General features: G+C 56.1%; 1 protein-coding gene across 3 annotated transcripts in view; it reads right to left on the reverse strand.

Annotated features, from left to right (window-relative positions):
- Positions 1-6,616, reverse strand: part of SFXN2 (sideroflexin 2) — a 66,407-nt gene that overhangs the window by 56,615 nt on the left and 3,176 nt on the right. The gene's annotated exons all lie outside the window — the stretch shown is intronic.

Here is a 6,616-nt window from a genome sequence, read left to right on the forward strand (position 1 = left end):
CCCCTTTCCCACCCTGAGACCCCCAGATCTGCCAGAGGGGTGAGTTGGAAGGAAGAAAAAGAGGGAGGAAGGGGCTGGGATGCTGATCCAGGCAGGGGGGAGGTGTCTGCACAGCTGCAGGCAGCCCCCTACCCCCAGTCTGTGAATGGGCACATTACCCCCTCCCGCCCGCCTGCCACCGCTCCTGAAACAGTTGGTCCTAATGAACGCAAAGCAGGCAGGGCAGCTGTGTGCATTATCCATATGCATGGGGAGGTGTATATTTATCCTCACGTCCCACCCCACCCTGCAGCTGCTACCATCCCCTATGCCAGAAGGGTGAGTGGGCACAGCACCCAGGCTGCTCCCAGCCCTGGGCCTCCTCCCCTTCCACCCTCCCCCCACAGCCCACGCCCACAGCCTTCACTTGACCCATTTTGGAGGCAGAAGTTTGTGTGTGTGTTTGAGAGAGAAAGAGAGAGTGCACACTTCATTTCCCTGGTTGGTGCTTTTGATTTCCTCTGAAGTATCTTGATTGCGGACGTACAATGGCATCTTGCTGCCAGTGCTCCCTCAGCAGCTTCTGGCTCTGAGCCGCCGCCTCCCCGGGGCTGGCGTTTTCTACTGACTCTGGGGCCCATGGCTGGCTGGCCGGGAAGGAGAAGGCCTGGTCTGGGCTTCCAGCCCTTGACCTGAGCTGCAGGACCTGCCAGTCCTTCCTGGTCCCCAGGGTGGAGCCAGCCTGCCCCCTGCCCCCTACCTCCTCCCTGACTTGGACCTGCTGCTGCCTCCTCACTTGCCACCTTGTCCCCTCCTGCCTGGCCATTCACCCACTTTGTTCTGAAACGCAGTTCTCCCACTCAGATGCCTTCAGAGGCCCTGCTGCTATGGGGCACTCAGGGCCCAACTGTTTATCCTGTCATTCAAGGCCCCTCTGATCTGACCCCAAACCTTCTTATGGACCTGTCAATCATGAACTCTCACTTACCCTGAGCTTCAGATGAGCTATCCTCCCTGTCCCTCAACCTCACCCCAAAATTTTCTTTCCCTACCTTCTCCCTGGGGTGTCTCCCTCCTCTTTTGTGCTTTTCTTACCCCCTTTTCAGGTCATGATTCAAATTCTGTCCCCCCAGGAAGATGACCTGGTACCTTCTAGCCCACAGGGCTCCCTATGAAACTTTCCAGAGCCCTGGCAGCCGAGGCATTTGGCATTCATTCATTCATTGTTCATTCACTCATTTACTCAGCAAATATCTCTTGGGCAGAGACAAAGCACTTACAATGTCTATGTTGTGGCCCTGTTTCCTCACGCCTTTCTGACCTCATCACTCACTGCTCTGCCCCTTACTCACCCTTTCCATCCACACTCACCCTCTTGCTGTTCCTGAAACAAGCATCATCTGCCCCAGGCAACACTTGTTCCCTCTTCCTGGAACACTCCTGCTCCAAAGAGCCCCAGACTTTGCCTCCTCCATTCTGGAGTCTCTGCTCAATGTCACCTGCCCTGACCACTTCCCTATATAAAAACTGCCATGCCCTCTCTCTTCTGGTGACACGCCCTATCCCCACCCCCTGCACCTGCCCCCCTACCCCCTTACCCCCACCCCTTGCTTTACTTTCCTTCACAGTATTTATCGCCAGCTCACATTTATTGGTTTATTGTTGTCATCTGTCTCTTCCTCACTAAATTATCAGCTCCAAGAAGGCAGAGTTTGTTTTGTTCACCAAAATATCCCCAATTTTGGAACAGTGCTCAGCATTAGAAGAACCTCAATAAATACCTACTGAGTGAATGACTGAGTGAATGAATGAAGCAGGTACTATGCTAGGCTCCGGAAAATCACAGATGACTAATATTTCATGTCCTCCAGGGACACACAGGCTAGTCGGACATGTAAGCTATGCAGCTTGTAACCAGTTAGTTAAAATACCAAGTAAGAACGTTAAGTGCATGGGAGTGGGACCGGCTCAAAGGAACATAAACATTGTGATAGCTATCAATGCCTGAAAATGGGCCGTGCCAGCATAGGTCTGGCACTCCACATGGGTCATTTCATTATTCCTCACTCTGGAGAGGGTGGAGAGAGGTACACGGGGAGGCAGGACTCTAAGTCTAGACAATCAGGCAGAGGGATCAGAAGAGCCACAGGGGCCTGAAACCACATGGGCTGCTGGAGGACTGACTAAGCATACACTTTTGATGGGTGGAGCCCAGGGAGCTGCAGCGGGTAGAGATGGCAGCTGGTGTGGCTGGAGAGTCCCTATTGGTGAGGCCTTGAGCTGCCTGTTTGCATCTATGCTCCCTCCCTCCTCAGTGCCCTGCAACATGGAGAGTGCCTGATGACAACACCCAGTTTACAACCAGGCAGCCAGTGCATCCATGTCAGGTGACTCACTGGTCTACCATTTTCCCAGGTAGACCAGAAGTCCATACCACCCTTCACGCACAATTCTTGGAAGCCTGCTCCTTCATTTCGTTCCTTATCTGCAGTTTTGAGATGTTGCCTGTGCCATCTCTAACCAGCCCCCGCCCCATCCTACAAGCTGTTAAAAACTACCACACATCACCCTCTTCCTGCCTGAATGTAAATAATAAAAAAAATAACATGGCATTGAGCAGATGAGTTCTCCCTCAAGAAATATCCAGTTATTAAAGATCTAGTGCAAGGATAAATAAATGTCTCAGCTCAGAGGAATAAGCCACAAAGCATTTTTTAAACACTGGTCGCCTGTGGAGGGCACATTCAGACTCCCAGGGCAGAACTCCGGGTACATCCCTGGCATCTGTGATGCAGGGACAGGGGATTTTAGGGAAAAGCCCTGGGCTCCTGAAGGCTTCCTTCACTCAGGGCATGATTCCCATACACCGCGGGGGGGAAAGGGTGGAGGCCACAGCTCTGCCCACGAGATTTCCATTTGTTATCTGTCAAAGCTTTCACTGGAGAAAGAGCGTCCTGAGGTTGTAAGTTCTCTGTCCCTGGAGGAGTTAAAGCACAGGGTGAAGGCAACCTCCCCTGGAAGGGAAGAAAGCCTTTGGGGTGCAGGTGGAAAGAGGGGGGTGCTGGGGAAAGAAAGAGAGAAGCCGAAGGAAGACGCTGATGTGCCTAAGGCCAGCCTCCTGCTGGCCCAGGTCTCCCACCTCTGGCCATGAGCCTTCTGCCCCCCACTCGGATCCGGATCCGCTTCCCATCTCCTCAGCCTCAGTCTGGGTCCCATCCAAGAGTGCCCTCAAGGTCATTTGAGGAGGCCTGGGGCGGGTCCCCTTTGACTCACAGAAAGAGGACTCAGAGGGTTCTAGAACCAGTACCAGGATCCCAGTTTCTAGAGACCACTGTTTCTAAGCACCTCCAAGTAAGGGTTTTCCAAAATCATACAGGGAGACCCTCGCTTTAGGAGAGGGGCTACAACGTGGTGAGGTCTGTCCAGGGACACCCAGGAATCATTTGCCACTTCCCTGCACCCCACAGCCCCAGTCAGCGTAACAGGCCCCCTTTCTCCGTAGGCCTAGAGCTGGGGTGAGTAAGAACATGACCCCCCCCTCCCACCCCCACCCCCACCCCCGGAATTTGCCCGCTGAGAAGGTGGGGCAGGGAATCCCCAGGCAGCCAGGTCTGATCCTGAAAGTGTTCATCGGATCTTCCCCACCCTCAGAGGGGAGAACATGAAGGTGTCTGAGGAAAGGGCACGGTGACCGCCGTAGGAGCTGAGTGGGTGGGTGCGAACCGGGCGTGGAGGAACCCAGAAGCGAGGTTAGAGCGCGGGGGCTCGGCTGAAAGAGAGGGGCCCGGAGCCCTGACTCAGCGGCTTCCCCGCCCGCGCTGCCCCCCCCCTACCCCCAGGGGGGCTTTGAAGCCGGGAGGGGCTTTGATCCCGGTCGGCCCGGCGCTCAGCTGGCCCGGCCAGATGCGCTGGGGGAGGGGCGGAGGAGCGACCCGCCCCAGGCCTCGCTCCCCGGCCCCCTGCACCGCGCCCTGGGCACGGAGACTGCTTCCGGCTGTTGCAGGGGGCACCCGAGTGCCCCCCCCCCCCCCGCCACCTTGCAGCTGTTTCCCAGCTGCCCAGCCCCACCCCAAAGACAGCTGGGAGAGAGGCTGGGCGGGGAGCGGGGTGCAGCTGCTCGGCTCGGGGCTGGGACGGGGGAGGGCAGCGACATGAAAGAGCTGGGGCCGGCGGGGGTGGCTGGCTCAGGAAACCCCCGGTGGTCGCCTCCCCGTCCCCCCCGCCCTCGTACATCTGGGCCACAGGAGCTGCGGCCCCCTCCCTGCCCCCCCCACCCCCTCGTCGGTGGGGTGGGGGTGGGGGGTAGACACGCTCCCAACACCCAGCCCTTCCCGGAAAGGCTCCTCTCTGGGGGAGGCGGGAGGGCACCGTCGGGGTGTGAAAGTCGTTAGCAGAGTGAGGCACAGGGTGCGCCTGTGGGTGCAAGAGGTGCCTGAGCGTGCACACCGGTGATGGCCGCGGGACCCCCCCCCACACACACACACCTTCTCCAGCAGGCCGGCTCCTGGGGCGCTTCCCGCTCTTCCAGGGCCTCCTCTGCCCCTGACCGTTTTTTGGGAAGTGGGTGACAGCTGCTCCTACAAAGCCAGGGACAGCTGGGTGGTTGGGGACAGCTGGATGGGGTTAGCTTCTCCCTGCTTCCCTGGCTGCCCAGGCCCCCAGGCCGTACTCCAGGCAGCTAGCTGTTCTGCCTGCAGCCTGAGTGGGTAATTGTCTGGGCTAGGCTTTCAGAGTTGGGACAGGTGTGGGGGCTCAAGCCCATCCCACTGCCACCTGAGTCTCCTATATCCCAATCTGATGGATGTACCTGGAGACAGGATCCCTCCCATCCGCTAAAACAAACGAGGGCCAAGTGGGAAAGAAATTGGGCAGCTTTCTGCTCTTGGCTTCCAACTCTTGGCCCAGAAGATGTCCCAGGGTTCCTGACAACTATAGAAAGGGACAGTGAGACAGGAACAGATGTGAGTGGAGCTAGACCTCTATCTGTCCACCACCACCTGCCCCCAGGCCTCCTTCCACCCTGGGCGGGAGGGTGCTGTGCTCCAGCCATCTGCCCCCTCTCTTTAGCTCTAAGCAGGTGCAGGGGAAGAGAAGGGGCAGGCCAGCTGTTGTCATCCTGCTCCTGGCTCTCTGCCCAAGTAGAAAGGGGGAGCAATGAAACAAGGGTCGATCCACCCCAGAGTCATTTTCTACTCCCACATCACAGGACAGAGGTACTTAGCAGGACCAAGACTGGTTTGGCCTGGCCAGCCCATGTCATCCAATCTGGGTCTCTTTTTTTTCTGAGAAGGGGGTGACTAGAGGTCTGTGAGGCTTGGACCCCTGGCGCAGGACTTCTACACGGCTTGCTCTAAGCTTCCGGGGCAGGCAGTGCTCAGGCCCTGATTCTACCCCAGAAGCTTCTATATGGAAGGGTACAGGCTGCTTTACAACATAAGTAGATCCATGCAGTATTAGCCAACAAACCAGAGATCCTTTTTAGAGGTCAGCTCCCCTGCAAAGGAGAAGGGCCTTTGGTGTGCCCCATCCCCTCCTTCTACCCCAGGGGTCCCTGTGGCACACAGGAGCCTGGACAGTCCCTCATGGCTGCACTCCTGAAACCCCAGGATCTGTCAGAATTCCTGGGGAGTTAAAAGTGCAGATTCCTGGGATCTCAGTCATTCCAACCGAGTCTAAGTGGGGATTTAAGATTCAGCTCTTCAATAAGTTCCCAAGACATACTAGACATTCTCAACCTGTGGGGGTCGAACGACCCTTTCACAAGGGTCGCCTAAATACATCCTGCATATCAGATATTTACATGACGATTCATAACAGTAGCAAAATTACAGTGATGAAGTAGCAACGAAAATAATTTTATGGTTGGGTCACCACAACATGAGGAACTGTATTAAAAGGGTCACGGCATTGGGAAGGTTGAGAACCACTGTGCTAGAGGCTTGGAGAAGCCCTGCCAAAGGGGATAGAGGCAGGATGTACCCTACTTCCATGCCTCCCAGAGCCAAAGATTTTCCTGCCCGCTCTTCTCCCATGCTCAGGGGCAGAGCCCAAGTCACCAAAGGAGGCATGGGGCTGAGTGATCGCACCTCCCAGTGGGGGCAAGGCCCAGTTAGACTAAATTCCAAGACAGGGTCTCGCACTGCTTATGCAGTGCCCAGCACTTAGCATGTGCTCAATAAATATCTGTGGACTGAAGGAGGTAAACTTTGCAAGACTCATAGAAAGGTTTCTTCCTTTGTCTGTCCTAGCTAAGAGCATGTTAGCAGGACCTCAAAGATGCCAGGGCCTATGCAGCAGAGAACTGGGCATTGGAGACCCTCAGCCAATATTTCCCAAATGAACTCAGGGCTGAGTAGATGCAATCAGTGCCTTTGGGGTTGACATTCACAGGCTGGAACAAGCTAGAGCCATCAGAGAATCAAGGCAAGGAGGGCAGGGGCACCCATTCCTAGAGGGCCCCTCCCCACCCAAGGCCTGAAGACCCCAGGCCTGAGGAGCTGGGTAAGAGGCGAGGCAGGGAGTGGGACTGCGCCATTGTTTATTAGAAGTCGGATTCGGTGTGTGCTCTAGACAGATTACAGAATACCTGCGCCTTGAGAACAGGAAGTCCACGATTCATACAAAGTGCTCACTACAG

This window comes from Myotis myotis, unplaced genomic scaffold, assembly GCF_014108235.1.
Source record: "Myotis myotis isolate mMyoMyo1 unplaced genomic scaffold, mMyoMyo1.p scaffold_m19_p_15, whole genome shotgun sequence".
In the NCBI taxonomy this organism is placed as follows: Eukaryota; Metazoa; Chordata; class Mammalia; order Chiroptera; family Vespertilionidae; genus Myotis; species Myotis myotis.